Source organism: Sparus aurata, chromosome 20 (assembly GCF_900880675.1).
Source record: "Sparus aurata chromosome 20, fSpaAur1.1, whole genome shotgun sequence".
Lineage (NCBI taxonomy): Eukaryota > Metazoa > Chordata > Actinopteri > Spariformes > Sparidae > Sparus > Sparus aurata.
Window position 1 is genome coordinate 24,832,560 of NC_044206.1, and position 23,571 is coordinate 24,856,130.

Genomic DNA, 23,571 nt, shown 5'->3' on the forward strand with positions numbered 1-23,571 from the left:
GCCTGGCAGGTGAGGTGGAGCTGATTTATAAATGTGTTCATCACGGGAGGGGTTTGCATGTAAATGATCCTCCGAGGTAACATTAAGTGTGGCCGCTTTCATGCGTGCAAAATGCAAAAAAAAAAAAAATGAGGGGATAAAATATCTGTCACGCTGGAATGAGTTCTGCTTTCGGCAACAGATGACGTGTGGTTCATGTTCAGGCCTCCGCGTCGACTCTTCTGCATCTCAGGAACGACTTCAGAAAATCCCCTCGGCCTCCTGTGGACGAGGAAGTGTATGTGAGGAAAGCAAACACACGGTGGGGGGAGGACGAGTCTACCTTTTCAAATCAAGAGGTTTTCATCATCTCCTCTCCCAACTCAGCTGTGATTGATGAGCAATCACGTCTTTCAAACTTCTCTGCCAGATGTATTTTTAACTTCACACTGCTCGCTTTCTCTTCCTTCGCTCCCGCTGATTTTTTTTCAAGTGAGTATATTCGCAGCTTCGCTCACCGAGCCTCAACATCATCATCATCATCATCATCATCATCATCATCATCACACTCATCAGACCTGTTGAGGAGCCGAATCTCTGCTTCACATGACGGCTAACAGTCGTTCTCTCTGTTCTCGCTCGTTTGTGCACCTGCCAAAATTGCTCTGCTCTTGTTGCATTTGTCTCGCTGCGTCGCAAATCTGCAACGTGGATGAGTTCACAAGAGAACAAGCAAATATGACGACTGTAGCAGAGCTGAAACAACAGGCCTCTGTCTGTTCCAGCCTCTGCTACCTGTGTTTTTATAAAGTATATTCACATAAGACAGTGATGCCGGGATGACATATTTTTCCAGGCCAACCCTGAAGTTAGCATCCCTCTAGTTCCCTTGAAAGAAGTAAAAGTTTAGGATAGTTTGCTGTTAAAGTTCTCCTGTACAGACGGACTGGTGAGAAGACGTTCGGCGTGTCTCTGATAAACTCTGAAGTCTCATCGTTAGCAACCGCCTTTACTCAAGACAAATAAATGGTTAACATTCAAACGTGGCGTATTTACAAATCTATTTTATATCACTGAGCAAAACGTGAAATTCTCTCAAGCTTCTTCTAGATCGGGACCTTATTTCAGACGAGGGAACAGGAAGTACAAAAATCGTACTCACCCTCGCCAGTTTACGACTTATTCCTGCGGCACTCTATAGAGCTCAACAGTGACCGCCCACTTTTTTAACGGCTCCGGTTCCGGAAGTGAATTTGCCATTCATTTACCCCATTGACGTTTCATTAAATCCTTATATAAAGAGTTTTAGGCCTGGAACCGAGCCAATCAGCTGAATCGTGACCACAAAACATTTCATTCGGCGCAAAAAAAATGTTGGAAAACGGAGAAAAAAGCAAAGGTACAAGACTGTGTACATAATTATCTTAAGAGTAAAGCAACTACTCACCCCATAAACCATTGCGAATGTAACAGCAACGTCTCTGATTGGTGGAGCTCGCTGTTACCATAGAAATGTTTACCGAACCCTTAATAAACTCTTCTCCTCATCACTAAATGAACGCAGCAGGTCAGAAAGTGAAATCATGGTCGCTCTGTGGTAAAAGATCGTAGAGTTCAGTGTTAGCAGTAACTCGCTAACATGAAATTCGCGGGTTTGGTAAAAATTTCCATGGTAACAGCGAGCTCCACCAATCAGAGACGATGCTGTTGCACTATAGGATTGTGGGTAGTGTAGTACTTCTCCGTGACATCGCGAATAAAACATGTTTTTCTCAAAACAAGATTGATATCATACGGACTTGTGACTTCTACAGGATCATATATCATCGTTTGACAATCTGATAACTCGTGGTGAGTCTACTTTGGATGGTTACGACATTATGGCCAATAATCAAAATCTATATGCAGAATATGAATGGCATCTTCACTTCCGGAACCTCACTGTTGAGCTCTATAGCAGTGTCTCAATTCAGAGTCTGCATCCTTCGAAGGACCCGTCCTTTGTGGTCTTTGAAGGCGAGTCCTTCAGAGAGACCTTGTTAACCTCGTCAGCCGTTGTTAAATGTGACGGTCTAGCCTTTGGAGCATTTCCTGGTTGCATCACCAGATGTTTTACCCTTACGTCACGATTTCTGCTGCCCAGGCCTGCGAAAGTGACGATCTACGCCGCTCGATGTCACCATTTTCTCTCATTCTTTCTTCTTTTTCGGGCGCGCAAAGACTCTTGAGATATGTGAGGCCACGAAGGATCGTAGCAGTGCATCCTCCAAAAACAGGGAACAGGAGGAGCATCAGGAGGAGCCTTCGGATCGGGACAGCCTGCGACAGTCAAATGCTCCGACCCTGATTTCTGTGCTCATCAAAAAGCAGAGTAAATAACTTGTTGAATTAGAAATTAGGAAGGTTTTGTCTCTCCTCTCCTGGTGGTGCTGGGAGGGGGGAATCATCAACCAGGGATCTCCGGAGCGCTCTCCATCAGTCTCCATCCTCGTTTTTCTGTGACTCCTCGATCAGCGAGGCTGTTTTTCTTCTGCAGTGTCCACAGACCATTCCAGTCGTCCCATCATTACCTGGGAGCACTGACAGGGGGACAAATGCTTCTTGCAGACTTGCTTCCTCGGCGCGACCTTCATTTTGGCGAGGTTCTTTATTATCTATAGGCCGACGTTTTCATGACGCTGTACAATCGATTTGAAAAGAGGCAAAAAAAGTTTCCTATTACCAGTTTAAAGTCACTATCAGAGGCGATGGAAAACATTTATCTGGGCGGCATTACAGTCTGATGTAAAAAGCAACACTCGAGCTAAATTTGCATCTCGCTGCCGTAATCTGCGACAGCTCACTAAATATGTGTCCCTGTTTACGCCACTTCTCTCCTCGAGCTTTACACCAGACGATCAAGAGTTTATATCTGGGAAACCGACTGAGTTGTCAAGTCACCGGCAGTTCATTTGATCGACTCCTACATTATCTGTTTGAGCCCCGAAGGTTTAAATGGTTTTTTCCACTGTTGTGCGAGTGCTAACTGCGAAAACGTCTCCCGGTTGGAATTGTGTTGAATCTCATAACTGTCAGGACGAAGTGACAGCAGCCTTGAATACGCCGCTCCGAGATTTGCCTTTTGATGAAATATGTAAATTCCATGTTAGAATGAAATTCGCCTTAACGTTTCCAGCGAGGGGAGACATCAGCGCTGATTCATTCCGTGAGGATTACAGTCAGTCCTTTTTTCCAAAAACCCGGCACGTTTGTAAATCTCGCAATCCCGCGTCACCGTGTCTGTCCGTCGGTCTTAACTTAAGCGAGAGTCGTGAGGAGTAAAAAGAATCTGAGGGAGGAAGAAGAGAGAGGCAGAGCAGCGCGAGTCCTTGATCTCCCCAGGATTGGTTCACCCTAATTGCCATGTATGGGTGCCTGAGTATGCACGCCAGGCCCCTTTATCCACACAAAGCCCCTCATTAAGAGCCGGTTGGACAGCGAGCCCGGTGCCGAGGTGAATGCTGGCTGGGAGCGCCGGCCCTGGCATCCACATGCAGGTGCAGAGCCGCCTGCTTTAATTGACAACAGGAGAAGAAAAGGCTCCGTGCTGTGCATGACATGCCCGCCTTCTCCCTCTCCTACGCTTCCTTTTCTCTTCCTCTCCCAACTCCCCGTTTCTGATCTGCCTGAACCAGGTTACCGGTCCATCTGACAACACATCAGCCCGGCTTCTCTGTTCCAGCTCAGCTCCTACTTTCCCTTTTTCTTAAAACCGTCTCCCTCTCTCCGTCTCTCAAAGAGCCCTCTCGTTATTTGCTCGATGAAACATTTCAGTGAAATGCAACTTCTCCGTGTCTGGCCTTAAAGAAAAAAAACCACAAAAAATTGATTTTAGTATTTAAATTGTGCAGAGCGGGAGGAACTGGCTGCTTCTGGAAGAGTTCTGCCTTTCTTGTCACGGCATCAACGGGATCTCAACGCGTGTTTTTTTTTATCCCGTTACTTTGTTATGGCAGATGGCTCTGAAGACGATCCAGTGAGCCTCGGCGGTCGCTACCTGTGGGATATACATCGGAAATATGCAGTTGCCAGGATACAATGTTTGCAGTTAGTGTGTGCAAACCTCTGATACATTCCCTCCTTTTTCCAATACATGTCATATGTTACAAACCGTATTGACATTTCTACAAAATGCGTCATATCACATTTACATCACATGTTTAGTAACAGACTTTCGTATCAGCAGGCGGAGGGGATGGTGGTGGAGGAGTTACGTGCGAGAGCGCAGTGTAAAGTGTGAAACCACTCGATATTTTTCAGGAGATCTCGGGACATCTGCAGCAAAATATGATCTTTTCCTATCCGATCTTTTGTTTTTTGTGCCTAAACACAACGAGCCCAGAGTCACAGTGTCGTCACGGTATAAAAGTAAAAAATAGAACCCCAACAAAAGGGCTGACACATAAAGAAATCCAACATATCTGTGGTTTGCACACATGTATTCTTGCCTTTGAGTTGGATCAATTTAAAACGCGCCGCCTGTGCGAGGAGCGGGAGGTCTCACCTTCAGCGTGCTTTCCTTTATTGATTGGATGTTTCAGAAAGTGTCCCTTCAGTGAGTCACAGTTGGTTTCTCTCCTTCTCTTCCACCTTTTTTTATGTACAAAAGCTTGCACCTTTGACTTTTCTTCCAATTGAGTTATTCATCCTTTGTATGCATAATAAATGTCCACCGGAGGCCTGAGAGCGCTCTGCCAATCACCCGACGCTCTCTGCAGGAAATGAATAAGACTTGACCTTCAGGGCGGCGGACACAGGGAACGAGTCCTTCCAGTTCACAGCTCTACATAATTCACTCTGTACACAGGACTGACTCCAACTCACGCACAGTCCAGAATAAAATGTCGGCATGGTATCTTCATGCAAACCAGGGTTATGTGACGCTTGTAGTGTTTTATACGATACCAACAAACGTATGTGAGCTGTAGGAGCGAGCAGGAGACCACTGTTCAGGACTGTGTTCCAGTGTTTGTAAGATAACTTTTAAAAAAGACGTGGGGATCGTCATCATCTGGATCAACTGGATATTTCTCTAATAAGACGTCGGACCAAATTCCAGCCGCGTTTGTTGCGACAGAACCGGATAAATGAAGATATGATCTCTCCCTGACCCGACCCGAGTGTCTGTGTTAATGCATGAATCTCCCCAAACCAGAAGCACGGCCTTGTTACAACTTCAGCTCCACTAACTGCACTTTCCAGAGCGTGAAAACTGACTTGTGAGGCCACAGACCCAATTAGATGGAATATGGATCTTTGATGCCTCCATGGAATCGATACCTTTCATCGGCAGAATCATCACACTTAAAACTTTGCTGGTCTCGCAGGCAGGGATTGGTTTCAGCTGGAAAATGCCAATTTGTGTCAGCCAGTTGACTCGCAACCGAATAATTAGAAGACAACATTTTTGGTATAAAGCGTCTAATTAATTAAATATTTTCTTGCTTCTTCTTGACAGCGAGAGAAAGAAAAGCATTCAGATCTGAGCAGATGTTAAGTGTTTTTCCTTTTTTCTTTCTGCTTGTATCAAAGATCCAACATGTTGGTCCACTTTGCCTGCATCTCTTCATTCATTTCAATAATTCATGAATTTTGCAGAAATCATTTCAGCAAAGAGCTTTTCAATTAAGGATGGAGTGCCGAGCAGTTTTTTTTTTCTTTCCCCCGCCGTATTGGCAGGAAAGTGCACCTTCTGGAGACAAGTGTCTATGAAATGACTCTATTTCGACTTGAAACAGGAATTTATTATATCAGAGTGTGAACGCAGACGCCATGAACATGAGCAGCTACGGAAATGCAAAAAAAAGGTGCCTGCAATAAGGATCCAGGTGAAGTGTGTGCTTACATTTAATTTAGGAAATATGTTGCTTTTTGCGCCTGAGATCCTCTGATATGATGCCAGAACAAATCAGGATTCAATTCAGGATTAGCAACGGAGACGAGATCTCAGCGACGGCAGAGGAGAACGACGCCAGACAACTCGGAATTATTTGGTGGACTAAATGAAGGCAACACGATTGTGGAAAAAGACGGAATAATTGTTTTGTTTTTGGAGATATGAAAGAATACAGGAATTTACATCAAACCACTTGTATGTCTCTGTTAGGTGAGTGGGTTTTATTAAAGGATAAGTTCATCTAAATGAATCAGTCATCATCTACTCACTACATTTCTGGAGTTTCACAGCAAAACGGCGTTTGCAGCTTTCTCCCGAACAGCTGAAGTGGATCGGGGAGACTTCCCAAAAAATCCCCCAGATAACATAAAATTTGAACACAGATGCTTTTAGCAAGCAGCTGCAGTGGAGATTTTTCAGCTCTAAATTGGGTTTAAATACCATATTTTCACATCAGTCTGGGATCTTTCAACGACTTTGATTACAGCGAACAAGCCGTATGGAAACATTTTATGGTTGCTGTTGTTGTTTTTGACGTAAAACAGATCTCTGTCCACCGGCTACTGTCCTTTAAATATGCAAACATGGCCCTGCTTTGTTGGATGAATGGGTCAAGAATGATTGTGACTCACTGTGTCTCTGGACAGCAACAAACCCATATATACAGAACCCTTAAATCAGACTAAATGTTGCATTAGATGTCTCTTGTAGATACTTCAGCGTTGAATGCAATGATTAACTGATGCAGGGTTATAAAAATAATGACTGTTTGCTCAGAGACCGTTTTTATAAATAACTACCCACAGATGTGTGATATTTAAGTTCCAAGTTGATCACGAGGCTGTTTTATCATTTAAATTCCCTTTTATTTATAAAGAGAACACATCTGTAGTGAGATAACACCTGGTCTGCGACTGCGGCTGTTCGTTCTTTGTCGCTCCGATTTGAAAAACAACGCAGATCAGGAGGAGTGGAAGTTGCACGAGCTGCCAAGCTGCAGGAGCGAAAGGTTAAGCAAGCTGTTCCCAATCATTTTGCAGCCTGCCCGTTAGGAAGCTCGAGTTCGCCGTGCGATTGTGCGAGGAGAGAGTTTACACTTTGCACCCAGGTTATACAACATGTTATCAGTTCACCGGGTGCACTTCTTCTCTCCGCTCTCTCTCTCTCTCTCAAGTGATGCCAACTGTTTGTGCAGTCGCTGAGGAAGTGTTGACAGGGCTCGTATCTCTGAGCTGGTGGCAAAAAAAACAGCACACTGTCATGCAGCAGATATTGGCAGCATCGACTGGCAATAAAGCCGGCGCTGGAATTCAGGACCCGAGGCCACAGACAAACATAGACAGTCAGATAAAATACACTGAACAAAACACGATGGACTGGATGTATGGCTGAGCTGTCGATAACGTACACCTGCGCGATCCGATTCAATCTAATTCAAAACAGGAATGTCAGTTTGGTGTTTTCTTCCATTTCAAGGTCAAAAAATAGGACTATAATGAAAAAACAATAATCACTTCCACTCAGACACTCCAGGGACCGAACGGTGACCCAGATGGAGTCGGTGTAACGAGGCTGTGCTTTTCTGTGGAGCCTCTCAAAGAAGTCAAGCAGCGAAGGATTTTTCCTGTGTGAGAACTAATCCGCCTGTAACAAACACACGCATGAACATGAAGTCTGGGTCCAAATCAGCGGCGGCAAAAGCTGAGCACGTATGAGGAGGAGGTCGGGCTGGTGGATGTCAAAATTCGCCCGTTAATCCGAAACACCCGCGTTTGTTCCTTCGTTTCAGTCGGTTTGTACAATTAACCACACAACAAGCCATATTATGTGTCTGATAACACACACAAAGGATCAAAGAGGCCACGCCCCTTATTATGCATAACCTGAACAAGGAACTCAGCCGTCGAGACCAGAACAGTTTCGTAGCGGGCTGTAAACGTCTGAACAGTCCACAGACAGTCCTGTCTCTTCTCCACTGAGCAATTACTGCAGAGGCGCCACCTCCAACGCTAATGACTCACCACTAGTTTGATGTCCTTTCTTTTCTAATCATTAGTTATCGCTCGTATAAACATGTGGTGTGATTAGCAGTCGCGCCATGTGCTGATTTGTGTAGGAAGTGAAGGCGGGCGACAGTTTTTCCGAGTCCCCAGGTGTGTGTGAGTGGGAGGGACGGCGTCTTGTGTACATACCAAGCGATTATGATTTTTGATAATGGTGGCATTTCTAAATATTTGCCTCTAATCCACCAAACGGCAAAGAAAAAATCAAATCACTTTTAACATTTTGACATGTTGCTCCTGATTCATTCAGAATAGTTTGTTACTATGTAAAGAGTTATGATACAGACTCCTGTCGTGCTGACGTTAAAACCTGGAGGTTATTTGTACTTTCTGCAGCGAAACTCATACAGGAAAATATGTCCAACATGTTGGAACCTCAAACTCTTCAGCTCAAACGACTTAGTTATCAACCTTTTTATTCCAGTGTGGCAATTCACACGCCCGGATTCTTGTTGTTAACTTTGACCTAAAAAGAATATCTGACTTTGATCCATCAGATCAGTCCAACAACTCGGAGTACGGCCGGATAAAAATACAACAGCTTGACTCTTAACACGCGCAAAAAAGATCTTATTCTCTCAAGTCTCACTCTTGGACTTGCGCTGCCCTTCGGTAGAGTTCAAAACTAATGTTGAAGACCAACTTATCTACAAAAAGAAGCCGCCGGTGTGGTTTATATTTCCAAACTCAACACTGAATGTGTTCTTTCTGTTTTCCGTGCAGGTAGCTGGTTTGTTTGCCTGATTCAAAGGATTGCAGAGGAAGACCGCTTTAACTTTTGGAGTAGAGCTGCATCATCGGCGTAGAAAGCGTCTATACTTACTATCAACTAATGCAACGGTTAAACTATTTGCAGCCCTTCATCCTCCTTTGTTTTTGCATTTGTTCCTTCTTTTCCTCTTCATTTCATCCCTTTCTTTCTCTTCCTCTCTTTTAGTCACATTTGGCATTTTTTACTTTCCTCCGTCCTGTCATGTTTGCCGTCTCCCAACCTTGTATTCACCCTCTACTGAAGGCTTGTTGTGTTGCAGGCATGTGACCCACATTAACCAGCAGCCTGGCATCAGTGACTCGCCAACGTTAGCAGTGCATGTGTCAAAGATGGCGACTAGCACCAGTAAAGTGTGACGGATGACGTCCTTGATTTGAATCACAAGAAAGAAACCGGGAATTACTTCGCTTTTGCAGAATGAGTTGGACGTAGTTGGCGTCTCCTCGCGGGCTCGAGAGCGATGGCGGTCCAGCAGCGTTACCGCCAACACAACTGGAACGCAGGAATAATTGTTGATAATGTGCGTTTCTGCAAAACCTCATATATGCTGAGACTTTAAGTTTCTTTTTGTTGCGGCTTTTTGTTTCTAGTAATAAGAGAAAGAAGAGAAAGTCACGTTGGCGATGCCGCTGGACAGCTGTATTTACACATAATTCTAATATCTGTTTCACGTGGCGGCACTTGCAGATTTGCTTACCACAGATAAGTGGACTATTGGCCTTGGTGGATGCATGCACCATCCGGGTGACCTTCTACTCTTATATATATATTATTTTTTCATGTAGTTCAAATCATGTCAATGACACTTGATTGGGTAATTCAAGATGATTGCTTTAAATCCCGGTTAACAAGGTTTTATTGAATTTGTATGAATAGATTGAATATATAAAGAAACAGCCTCTGACATGCCAGTAAACAAATGTCCGTGTGTGTGTGTGTGTGTGTGTGTGTAGCTGTGTGTTCTGAAGGTCAGCATAAACTTTCCGATGGATGCTAATTAATTTATCTGCCGTGAACTTGTGGTCAGGGGACGTCTTGAGCTATTATAACACAAACTGTATTTCTCACGGACAAATTATCTTCATGTTGTTGTCGCGTTGAGTCCAGTGTGTTCTGAGAGGTTTCAAAAGAGAAAACAGACGACGTGTCCATATGTTTCTTTCGACCCCGGCGACGATCGGTAAACATTCAGACAACTGAGCTGTTTTTCAGCGTTTTTGTTGGAACTGTGGGGGTCAGCTGGAGAGCCTGGCTACTTATTTACATCCACTATCATGCCTACAGTGGAAACATCAGCAACAGGATCAAAACAGTAAACAGCTGCAGACCACTTTTCTTAAAGAATTATCACTACATCCCTCTCGCAATTATCCTCTGAAGAGTCAGTAGTCCGAAGCACGACACATGCTGCGTCTGATTTCTATGTGGTAAAAGCCTGATGGAAGCAGTATGGAATATATCAAGCTGTCTTACAGCAGTGAAACAGGCAGCACGTGTCAGAGGTGAACATACATGAGACATCTCAGAACATACCGAGATGCACCCACACATCCACACGACCTTTCCTCTGCGTGTGCTGGAATATCTCTCATGAGCTGCGTCTCTTGAGTTTCATGAAATGTGTTCAGGAAGAAGAATAAAACAAAGACTAAATATCTTCGGCGTTTTTTTTTTTTTTTTGGCAGCTTTGTAAGGTTAAAATGCTAATTTCAGCATGTTGGCTCACATGTAACAGGTTGGTGTGCAGTCGTGTTTAACAAGGCTCATCATTCAAGTACTTTATTTAATATAAATACAAGACGTCACACTTAAAACCAGAAATGTAAAACCTAAGAGTGGTGCAGGAGAAGTGCAGGGGTCACAAAACTTTTGTCCAAAGCGAATTCAAACATACATTCATACACTGATGGCGGTGGCAGTCAGCACATCAGGAGCAGTTGGGGGTTTACTATCTTGTCCAAGGACACTTTGACATGCAGACCAGTGGAATTGAACCAGCAGCCTTCTGATAGACTGTCGTGCTGACGTTAAAACCTGGAGGTCATTTGTACTTTCTGCAGCTAAACTTATACAGGAAAAACATGTTGGAACCTCAAACTCTTCAGCTCAAACATCTTACTTATGAACCTTTTTGTACCAGTACGGCAATTCACACTCCTGGATTCTTGTTGTTAAGTTTGACCTAAAAAAAAAATCTGACTTTAATTCATCAGATCAGTCCAACAGCTCGGAGTACGGCTTTATTGAAATGCAACAGCATTGTTGGCGGTGGCTGCCAGCACATCAGGAGCAGTTTGAAGTTCAGTATCTTGTCCAAGGACACTTTGACATGCAGACCAGTGGAATTGAACCAGCAACCTTCCACTAACAAGAGGCTGGCTCTGCCCCTGAGCCACAGCTCACAGAACCAAAGAAGTGAAGCTGACTGACCACCGCTGCCTTTAAGCCACACTCGAAGGCGTGCAAACAAAGAAGTGTCCTCATTCAGCAAAATAATATTATTAAATTGTTGGTACATCAATCCGTCACTCATGCTGTGACATACATAACACAGATACATATCATTTACTCTCATACAAACACACACACACCATCAAAAACAAAACTACTACCAAGGCTAACAACGCACCAGCAGCTGTTCTCAAGTGTTTTTTTGTTTTTTTTGTGAGTAAATTTAAATAAATTACTGACGAAACAGTCCAGAAACAGATTTTTCGTTGGTGGCTAATATCTCTGGGGAAACTCAAAATATAATTGTCACCTGACAAATAATATCACAGCATCTCATTCAACAGCAGTTCTGTTTGGACATAATGTGTAACTCCATAGCCAGTTAATTATAAACGGAGTAAAAATATCCGCGTCAGTCAAAATAAGATTAGATGAAATACCCTCACAGATCAGGACGATCTGTGATTCATCTTGTGCACAAAGTTGAGCTCTGTTTAAAAACTTGGAGTTGATTGTTTTTAATTCAGTCACACCTCTTGATCTGCATGTTGGTTTTGGTCTCATGTAATTTATTGTGATTAGCTCACGTGGTGACAGCTATCGGTGAGCTCGGTGGAATAAAATTGCATTCCGTGAGAGTAATTGATCCGCAGTCACTGCCAGGTTAATCTGAAATTAAAAACTCCCTGCGGCTATCACATTACACATTACTCTTTCACACACCACACGTATTTTGACACTATCTGATGGATTTAGAAACAAATTGTAAGTCACAGAATGAACAGTTTATAGTACAGTTAGTATTTTAGATGCGGTGAAAGTCGAGGGGCCACTTGGGTTTCTTCGAAGGCAACCCCAGCTCAAAATCTCTTGCAGCATTTTGCCTTTTTTTTTGTTGAGTAAAGATGGAACACATGCTTTGGCAAAATCAATGTACTGTAGCCGTCCCTGTGCTCTCCCCTCAAGGCTGCACTCAGCACTGCATTGTACAAAAAAAAAAACAGGTCCACTGCACAAATCATTGGGAAAACAATCCTTCACCGCAGGCTACTTCAATACATATGGCGAAAAGAAAGGACATAGGGAGAAAAGTGGTGAAGTAGATTCAGGAGAAGAGAAGAGATTGTTGAAGGCCCATCATGGAGACCAAGGATAATCAAACTCTGAGGAGAAATCACTGCAGAGGGAAGGAAGAGAGGGAGAGAGGGAAGGACAGAAAACAATGAACAGGCTTTTTGGACACTTTAAAGGTGATACCGATGACATTTAGCCACTAAATGTGCCATTCCCCCACCATTACACCACTGTGGCTCCAATCACCTGCTCCCAAAGTGGTTCCCAATTTGTTGCACTACCTGACATTGAATACGTGAGGTGGCTAACACTGATGTTACTAATTCTAGGTAATATTAACATTGATTATGCTAGCTAGCTAACATTAGGCAGTACTTGAGTGGAACATAGTCATTTTTACCTGGCTACTATCGAGACAGTTGATGCTGACAAAACCCAGATGCCATGTGATACCAAAGGCGCTGGAACCAAGATGTTATATTCAATCTGGACACAGTGTTGGAGGCAGAGTTCATTCCAATGAAAGCTGCTAAGGGGTATGTATGATGTTGTGCGGCCAGTAGAGCGTCCAGACTAAAGGCGGCTAACTTCTAGCTAACTTTAGTCATGTGGCTCTTCTAGACTTTCTACATTTTATTTGACCAAATGGCTCAAATTCTGATACAAGTCATTTCCCGGGGGGTTCGTTCAATATGTAAGATCATGGGAAGTCTTTTTGGAACATAGTGCTTCACGTTACGATATAATTACACTGTTTGGCCGCTACGGAAACTAGCTTCAAAGCCGGGTGCTCTCTCTGGGGGCTTGGCTGGAACAAACTGTCAGAAGTCTCAATTCCAACTCATCAAATAATGATGCTTTGGGTTGGTACGTCTGGTTGGCGTCCAACCCAGAGTGTTGTCCTTAATGCCTACCACCAGTTGGGATTTCAGAATCTAAATATGTCTTCACCAGTGGTGGATAGAAGAGGAAGAAGCTGCTCTGTAGTCTGGTGGTAGGCAGTTAGTACTTCTATCATCAGATGGTAGTGGAACAACTAGCTTGTAATGTAAAATTTAAGGTCAGCCTTTCTCCTGAGTTATCTCACTGCTAGGGAATATGGATAACTGTAGCTCAACTAAATTATTTCATCTACCATGCAACTGAGTCTTTTGGCTTGTAAGCAGACATCTGACCAAGGTGCGTGAACAGAAAAGTTATGAAAACAAAGTTTACTTGGTTTCACCATCCTCATAATACCAGTGGTGAGTAGCAGTGAGGCTCGGACTGATTCTGTCCTTCCAGAATAAACAAGAAATAAAAAACTTACTGCTTTAACATTTCATCCCTGGTCGATTCAGCAAACACCTGAGGTTCGATACCACAGGTCTCAGAGTTCTGGAGGCGGCAAACACACCTTAACCAACAGCTCTGACCGCAATACAACAAACACCTGGTGTATTTGTTAACAGCGCACACAAACAAATTCAAACTTTACCTTTTGGTAGCCTTGATCTGATCTCACACTGCATTGATCTGAAACAGCAGGGAGCAGTAGAAGTTGCCCTGTTGAGACGTTGGAGGCGTGCAGCCTGTAACTCTTAATCAAAGAGCCAGCTTGTTGATTCTCCTTTCTTCTCTACTGCTCTTTGCAGTATTTAACACTTGCTCTCAAACAATGCAAAGAAAGACCCTGTTTTGTTTTGTGGATAAAGTCTTGAGTGACATCTAGTGCATGGATTCAACTAGAACATTGCAAAAATCAAAGGACAGCTAAGGGAAGTAAGCAGAGTGAGTTGTCTGTATCACGATCAGCAACTTGGCTAGCCACAATTTAGCTTCAGACATCTGTTCCTCCACCGAACTCTCTCCTTGAATCAGCATCAGACGGAGGAAACTGGCTGTAATCATTACAAACACAAGGAGGTAGCCGGTCTAACAGACACCATATCGCAGAAGAAACAAGTTGTCTCAGTGTTTGTTCTCTCGGTTGACGACAACCTGCTTTTAAGACAGCGAAGAGAGACATAAAGAAAGACTAAAAGTATCTCAACTGGAGGTTATTGATTCAGACCTCTGAAACATGAAGAATAATTATCCAACAAACAAATCTCGGCTTTGTTTTTAAAAGAAATGATTTGATTTTTCTCATCAGCTATGATAAGGACACTGTGGCTACAAACAACAGCAGACCAGAGTGTGTTTCTCATAATTAAATGAAGAATATCAGCAGTGGAATTGAACACTTTCACAACAAAGTAAATCTTTTCATGTCGGAGTTCATCGGGCTCTTTTTGGTGCCTGAAACAAACACACAAAGTGGGTTTCTTCTGCTGAGTGCAGCTTTAACACATAAACAAGCTGCGTGGAGCCACATTTCAGAGGTAGAACTGAGCCAAACTTCAAACATTACAAGCAGCGGACACCTAAATGAGATTGGCATAGAACGATTGGGATAGATTGAGACAGTTGGTGTCATGGTCTTTTATATCTTCCTGTCCCTCATCTCACTGTGATTTATGGAATTCAGTTTGGTAGTTTTGGACCTCAAGCAGGAGATGAGCTGGTTTTAAGGTCCTGTGTATGAAGTTGGCATCAGAGACGGAGTCGAGGCAACAGAACTGGGCTCAGCAGCCTTTACGGACATCGTGACGGAGGCAAAGAGACAGAAACAACAACAACGTTGATGGAAGAAGCAAAGAATAGAAACGGAGACATTGAGCAAGAAAGAGGAACGAGGCGAGAGCAAACCTCAGCCTTGCTATTAGTTGTAAGAGCGACAGGCAAACAAATGAAATGCACGGCACCCTTGACCCTCACGCACCTGATGAAGAATAAAAACAAAAATGTACTAAGACCACGTTTAATAGAAAAATTGTTCACTGTCAAAAGCTGCCGTAAAAATACTTTACATTCATTCTGTCCAGCTATGTTGTGGTGCTTTTTCTTTGTGTTGTACCAACGTCAAAGGAAGGTGATCGGGGCGATCGCTGCGAGCAGGGATCAGGGTTAAACTCCTCAGTCCAATTTGTGGTTTTGGTAAAAAGTTTATAAGCACTTTGTGTCTTTTGCTTCAATTCTGAAGACTTTTTCTGTATCGAACCAAGACTGTGATCTTTCTCTAACCGTACCTAAGTGCTGCTGGTTCAGTATTCTATCAATGCCACGATGCTTTGACAGCCGCTAACTCAAGGAAAAGTTCGGCCTCTTGTAAACTTGATGTGACTCTCGTCACTCTAGTCTTTGTAATCTTAGAAGTCTACTATTACTTTAAAACACTTGAAAGCACCAGCCCTTACAAAACTTTCAAAGCAGTCTTTTGAATTCAGAACCATAATAATGGTAAGAAAAAAAAAAAATCAAGTATGCTTTTAACTGTCATAGATACGCACTGAATCGATGGAAATCACCGGCTGCCTTGAGGGAAGGAAGACTGCATTCAAATAAAATATAAAACACTGGTATGAAAGGGGGAAATGATCTAATTCACTGCATAGCGGGATGAAAATTTAGCAAAGTCAATGTAATAATGTGCAGTTATGACGAAGCAAGGTAATTTCAGAGAACATTAACCCTGCTGAGGGCTAAATGTTCGGTGTCAGACAGCGGAAGACGTATTGTTCCATAAGAAAGTACCGGTTTCTGCAGACCTCGAGTGAACAGGGTAACGTTCTGGACTAATATTTTGTTCTGTTGCCTTCCCAGGTGGATTACTTACATTGTATTACACCTTGATTTTAATGTTTGTATATTCAAATAAGGCATTATGAGCTTTGGAATACAGCCAGGTTCAAAATTCTTGCTTCATTTCTTTGACATATTAAAGTCAAAGGTTTTTTCACAAAGAGAATTTTAGATATCTCTCTCTGATCTCTCCATAAATCAGAAAATACTGTCAACAGCCACGAAAAGAGAAACTTTCATATTTTAGAAATAACATCTTTTTAAAATCAGGCTATGAATGTTGAATTAACGTGTCTGCGAAAAACTAAAAGTGGAGATTTCTTGCTCAGGAAAAAAACTAAAAACGCAGAACATAAAAATTGTGAGTAGTCTTCCACCAGATGTTCACTTACTTTAGGACACTACATTTTTTGTATTACATACACGAATGATGAGTTATAATATAATTTAATATACACTGTCCAGCATAGATATCTGCAATAAAATATTCACCTAAATGTGAATAAAATAACCTTTTTCAACCAGAATCTCATTCAAAAATTGTTTTCAGGTACAGTTTCTATGTCTTTTTTTATTATAAAGCAGGACAAGGTGCTGTATAAATACTGTGAACGTATCAGTCTACACAGCTCATATTCACTGACAGCCTCCAGAAAAGCCGTCAGGAATTTGCAAGGTTGCCCTCGTTAATGCCCACAGTACAGCTGTGTGTACAAACAAACAAATATGGCCGGCTGACGCAGGAACACTGTGGGTGGTGACTGCTCAGGCAAATATTTAATACAAACAGAGTAAAAAGCAGTATGTAATGTACAGACGATGCTGTTTGGATTGAATGTAGGAGAGGTGAAGGTTCCCTCGACGTAAATGTTATCTATATTATCATTTATAGCGGCGTATAAGTCTTGAAAACAGCATCTGCTTTCACAAACCTGCAAAGAACACGTCCCTGACCCAGCACTGACACCGGCGTTGTCTAGCTAATGTATTCGATCACAACTGGTACATTGTGTTTCCAACCTGAGTAGAAGTTTTGTTGATCGCAGTGAATTGAAAAATGTATTGCATTAACCAGCATACAGTGGGTGAACGTATTGAATATGATGCTGGGTGTGTGCATTCACTCCGGCCTGCTGCTGTTTTCATGGAGTTTGCTGTGAACAGAGCGTTTGCGAGGGTCAACCGGTGCGCTGACGTGGGATCTGTGTGGAGGAGTCAACAGCATCGCGGCTCGACAGCAAACTTACAGCTTGTGAAAGTTGCAGCTGACTTGGTTTTTTCAGTATAGAAGCATTGTGCTACCATGACCAGCTAACAGATATTTAATTTTCAATAACTGAAGAATGGAAAAATAAGTACATTCTGTGACTGTAAGATATAAGTTGATGATGATTCATAAAAACTTTTCAGCTTGTATCTTCTCTCTGTCCCCACCAGCTCTGTAAATATCAAACTTCTTTCTACACTTTCTTGGTCATAATAAAGCACAAATGTAAAACCTTCGGCTAAAGAGTCGTCAATTCTGGATTCATTCATGGCCAAGAGGCTTTAATCGTTGCGTGGGAGGAAAGAAATGTCAGGCATTGACAAGTTTCCTCATCGTGACAGTGTATAACTTTTGAAGGAAGAAATAACACATTCTTGCTCTTACAAACACAAAGTGGAGAGTGTTAGTGACATTCCTCGCTGAATGTTATGCACCGCTGCGTTTTCTCTCTTTGTCTGTAGGACCAGCAGCTTGTGGTTTCTTAATATTAGGTAACTTTAACATACAGTGACGGGGTTGTGTAGGAGGCATAAAGAATCCAAATGAAGCCCTGAGGCAGAACAGGCGGAAGAAAAGGACGTTACTAAATCAATATTCAAATTAATAAGCTAAAAGATGGCAATCCAAACAAGGACACATGTCCAGAGGGACGAGCAAGTCAGGGAGGTCATGAACAGGCAGCAGGTCAAAACATGTAAATATCCAGCAGCAAAACAAGAACATGGGAAAGCGTGTGGCAAGCTGGTTATTCCCACTGAAAGACCAATGAGGTCGTGACAGGCAGGTATATCTGTGTTTAGACGTCTGAGGTGGAGTTTGTCACCGGCATCTGGCAATAAAAAAGCTAATCCAAGGAGTGGACGGCAACCCTGAAGAGGTCGGGGTGTTTACTGGGGAAAATACGGGTCCCCTGTGTTTGCATCACCACTAAGCACTGGAGGAAAAGCCGCTAGTGACGTTTGCAAATGATATACACGATAGTGTAACATTAAAAACATCATAAATGAAATGCTGATGATAATAATACACATACGATAGTCTGAATGATTCTGCAGAGATGTTCGGCCTTGTGCATCTTTTATTCATGAGATGCCTTTTTTACAAGTAGTTCATTAGCTGGTGGTGATTGTTCCCTTACAGACTCTCTTCACCTTCATACACTCGTATTCTCAGGGTTATTTATTTGCCCCAAAGAAAGAAACAAGACACAGAGTGAAAAATATACAGAGAACCATTTTTGCACACAGCTGTTGATGGCAGTTTCAACTTTTGGAATCTGAGGCATAAAGACTAACTATACATATTTTTTTTAGGACGGTCATTGTGTTTTCTTGTGAACACAATATATTTGAAAAACGCCTCAAGGTAATTTCTTCAAATCCCGAATAAAAGTCCACTCGGACTCAAAGACGAACTGATTCGATTTCGGTGGTCAGAGGTCGGAGATCACCGAGGTCTCACGGTGATCCGTTCTTATGAACGCTTCTCTGAGGAACTCCTTGAGGGAACTTTTTTTTTTTTTGGCACAAACATTAACTTGGACTTGGAAGGATGAACCGCTCTAATGTTGGTGGTCAAAGGTCGAATGCATCTGTGACCTCAAAACAACACAGTTTATACAAATGTCTAATACAAAAGGATAAAATAACGACGTTGAAAGGTTAAAAGTCGACATCATAATGTTCGGCAAAAAATTTTATGGCCATTATTCTGTCGTCGAGAGCTGTTGTAGTTAAATATTCCTGTCGGAAAGCATCATTATCAGTAGTTTTGTCTATTACAGTTCTTGTACTCTCCTTCTTCCATTTATCTCATTATCCTCTGTTTGTCCTCCCCCATCTCGCCTCCCGTCTGTTTCTTTCTTGTTTTTTCTTTTTTTTTTTTCAAACTACAGCTCTTTGTGTGCCTCACCTCCCCTGGCTGACCCCTGCTCCTGCTCTGTGTGGTCATACTTGGCATCCACTCCACTGAATAAGAGCGAGGAGGAAGACAGGATGCATTATACATGACTTACAGGCTGGCAGACAGCGCAGCACATGGCACCCATTCCTCTGCGATGAGCCTGCGAGACTTCTATTAATTCTACTAAAGCATGCACGGTGTCGACGGCGCTGGGGAGAGAGAGATGAGTCGCTGCTGAGGAGCCGCCGGGCAGAGCATTCGAGGAACTGGGTTTAAGGTCAAGCAAAGAGGAGTTAAAATATTCAAACATGGTTCTGTTTGGGTATTTGTGCACCTGCATTTTGTATATTTTATGTATTTGTCCTTAAGAGCTTTTCTTTGCATTTAAAGCTTTTAGTGCTTGTTTTTCTTTAATGTGTGTTTTACATGCATGGGCCTATGTGTGTGTGTGTGTGTGTGTGTGTGTGTGTGTGTGTGTGTGTGTGTTTTCATTTGAAAGGGTGATAGGCTGTTGGATGTGAGAGTCCAAGCAAATCCTGCATAATGAGGGTCTAAAGTGGCCAAGTGGGCTTCTTGTCACGTCTCCATCAGCGTCACATCAGGGTGCAAACACTTCTCTGAAATAAGAACACTTGTACTTAGATAGGTCACACGCAAACATGCAAAACAAACAAAAACCAGTGGATAGATTGAGCTAAACGACAGATCTCCGAGTTTGTTTTGGCCCCCGCAGCTCATTCTGCGTCGCTTCACCAAAACGGGATCAAGTGGCACTAAAGCCAAGATTGCCGAGTTAGTCTCGGCGCTCGCAGTGTGCAGACGGGGAAAAAAAAACTAAACCAGAGATTCTCGAGCATCTAAAGCCAGGAGGGTATGGTTGTCATGTCGTAGTGAGGATGTCATGCCTCATCCCTTGGTGCTTTTGGGAGGCAGATCAGGAGATATCTTGCTCACAGAGGCACAGACACACACACATCTCCAGTCTGGAGTGCTTGTCTGAATCCTGATGGTACTGATGTGAAGCGTTCCCCGATAGCTCCTCCACAGTCGCAGCATCTCCACGTTGCCTCAGTAAAAACCAACAGCAATTGATTCCCTCACTCCTATCAGCGAGACATTTCATTTACTGGAACAAAGCCACTTGTGCCTCTGTTGTTATATATTTGCTGGGCATTGTGACAGGAATAAATCCGGCGAGGTGATGATTGTGATTGGGCGAGTGTGATGCAGAGCGAGGCAGGCAGAGGAGGGGTGACGGCGGGGTCACTGCAGCATACGGCTCGAATTTAACGATTATTCTTACATGCGCTATGATTTCTGTTTCCCAAAACTTCTTAATTTGCCATCTGTTCAGTGTCAGCGTTATTCAATTACATACAAATGTAGCCTGTAGAGATTAGGAGGATGATTTTAGAAGCTTAGTTTTGACTTAAATGATTCATCAACCCCGGATGTGATCAGGCTGCACAAAGACGCAGAAAACAATAGAAGAAACAACTCAGAAGTCGACGGCGAACCATTCGACACCTTCAGATCTCAGCTGGAGATCCCTGAGAAGAAGGACGTCACCTGCAACGTGGAACACCAAGGACCGAATGAAGACCAGACACAGGCAACATCAAGTGTGTATGACCGGTCCTAGAATCGACCAAGGTCCACGAATTTAGACAGGCCCCGGTATATTGGGGGTCTGATTTGTTTCGCCAATATGACGCCTAGGAGGGTACACTTCCATTGCTGTAAATCCACGCCATCGATGTCCTGGTAATTGCGTGAGATGGGCGGATGTGTCGATGACGTGCACTGTTGTGCGACCCACAGCTGGGGAGTTTTAAAACCAGGAAACAGCTGATGACAGTCCGTCTCTCAGTGATGCCTCGGTCTCTGTAGCCGTCATGGTTTTACAGCTCGTGTCTTCCATCACAAGCATTGCTATTTGATAACCTAAAAACCATCGCAGCTGCATTTGCGATTGATCCAATTGTTGTTTTGAAACTGACACTGGTATCACAGGGCTAAATATTCTTAAGACGCATACGTTGTACTTCCCTGTTCACGCACAACTTCGTGCTCCCCATCACGCATGTTTACGCCTACTGCCAGTGGCGGCTTTTTTGAAAAGAAGGAATATTACGCCTCCCTTTCACATGGACAAGACGGCAGATTTGCAGTCTTTACCTGGCTGCAAATGTGGCGCATTTTCTAGCATTTGGTTATGCTTAGGTAATAAAAACACTGAGTTAGGTTTAGGTACAAAAACTACTTTAAATAAGAGACATGCTGAGCTTCCTCCTCAGACGACCTATTAGATGTTTTCCTGGTGAGGATGATCTGACTTGTTCCTCCGTCTCACATGAACACTGTGTGTCTTTGTCCATATTTGTAATGCTTGTCATGCCGGGCACATGAAAGACAGGGGCGGCTGTTATGATCGTGTCTCAGCTCAGATTCTCCGAATGATTCTCTTTTGCCTTTACCTCAGAGCGCCGTCTCTCCCTTTTGCTGATCATCTAAGGCTAAAAACATAAAGCAGGAAAATAGTGCTTTGGAGGCAAAAGGGCACTCTGTCTATACTCAGAGGGCTCAATACGGTAAGAACTTGAGAAAAGCTGCAGCTCGACAGAGGGACTGGCATTATAAAAGGCACATTTAGACCCCGCCAAGGTGCATTTAGCATCGAGGAGCATTTTCATCGACAGACTAAAGGTCAATAAGGGGACACGGAGTGGATCCAATGTGCCTCCCACTCTTTTGCCATGGCGTTCACAGACGAAGACAAACTGTGGTGCCAGCTATCAGTGCACACCCACTAGCGATCAATTGCTAAAGATCAATGTGAACTACTCCTACTCGCTCCATGAAAAGTCCATAAAGGTGACGGGCTGCTGGCGGTGGTTGCCAAGTCTTTTAGAAATCAAATGATCAAATTAATAAAAAAAAAAAAAGAAATAATAAAAAAGAGGGGGAGAGGAAGGAGAAATTTAATCTTGGCTGACATTATTCTTTTTCGGGGGCACACAATCTAAAATCCAATGGAGTCCAGCACGATTTATCACCTACATTCACACAAAACTCAGTAGAACCCGTCCTGAAGCTCTGAGAGTCTGTCATCAGTGTTAAACCTACAGGTCCGCAGCCGTCACTCAAGCTTTCAGAGCCCCGAGGTGGTCGCTCCTCTGTGAATTAGCATCCTCCTGATGCATGAGGGGAAAAAGGCAAAAGTGAAAAAGGCCCGGTGGATTTTATACAGTATGAGAAGTGTCTGCCAAGTCCCAGCTGCAGGGGGCTTCAAGCCAGTGGACCATTACATTTATCCACATCTTCAATGTACTCTTTGAGTGAAAAATAGAACAGGCAGTGCCAGGAAGATGAAGCTAACAATGGAGATGGATCGAGAGAGTGGGAGGATTGGAACAGAAGATGAGGGGGAAGACAGGTGAGATGGAGAGCATGAGGAATGAGCGAATAAGGCAAAGGAAAGGTAGAGAGATGGAGATGAATGGAGGTGAAGAGGAACATGAAGCAGCAGCTGCAGCGACAGGCCCTCCGAGATGACAGAAGATTGACAGTCATTAGACGGGTTAGGTGTCGAGAAAAAGTGTTTCTCAGACTCCGCTAATCAGGTCCTGATAGGAAAGTTAGGAAAGTGCCTCTTTCTACCAGAACTGGAGGCGGAAGAAGCTTTCAGAAACACCTGGTGTTTTGAATTTATCCTTATTATGAAGTTTGTACATGAGCGCTCTAAACTTAATCTTCATCTCTTTCTGAAGTCTGATGATAACTGGGACGTCACATGTGTGATGGATTTAATAAAACCTGCAGGCGGGTCAGAGGACGGCTGCCGGCTCTTTGGCTGTTCACAGGTCCAAAGCAAACAGGTGGATGAAGCTCTGCTACTAATTAATGATAGGAATGGAGATCAGGCGTGTGCATCGTTTAACACAAGTGGAATTTGTTCAACAGAACAATAAGACGGCAAAGCTTTCAGTCAGTCAACGCTGATCGGCAGTGACTCGCTCGCTCAGATATCGCTTGGTTATCGATGAGTTTGAAAGCTACCCTGAAGTAAAAAGACGTCAAAAAGTCGTCACCACAACATCGTCACCGGCCCCAGTGCTGCTTTATTCTGTTCCCTGGTTACCAAAAGCCTTCATGACATTGGACATGACACGCCAGAGAAAAGAATCTGAGAGGCGTAGCTCCGGCACTGTACAGAGGACGTGTTGCAGAATAATGACTGCAGAGGGAAAAGAAGAGAAAAGATAGTTCAGTGTGTCACACAGACACAGCTCACCACAATCAACAGAAAACCTTCTATCTGTGCATCCAGTCCACAACGTGACGTTAGAAATAGTATTTAATATAAATCAACGTGATTGCTGGTTGAGATAAAGGTTGTTAAGAGCGTAAATCACTGCGGTGGCCACCTGGCTCTGCATTGTGCGTCCCTAAATCTTGCTCTAGA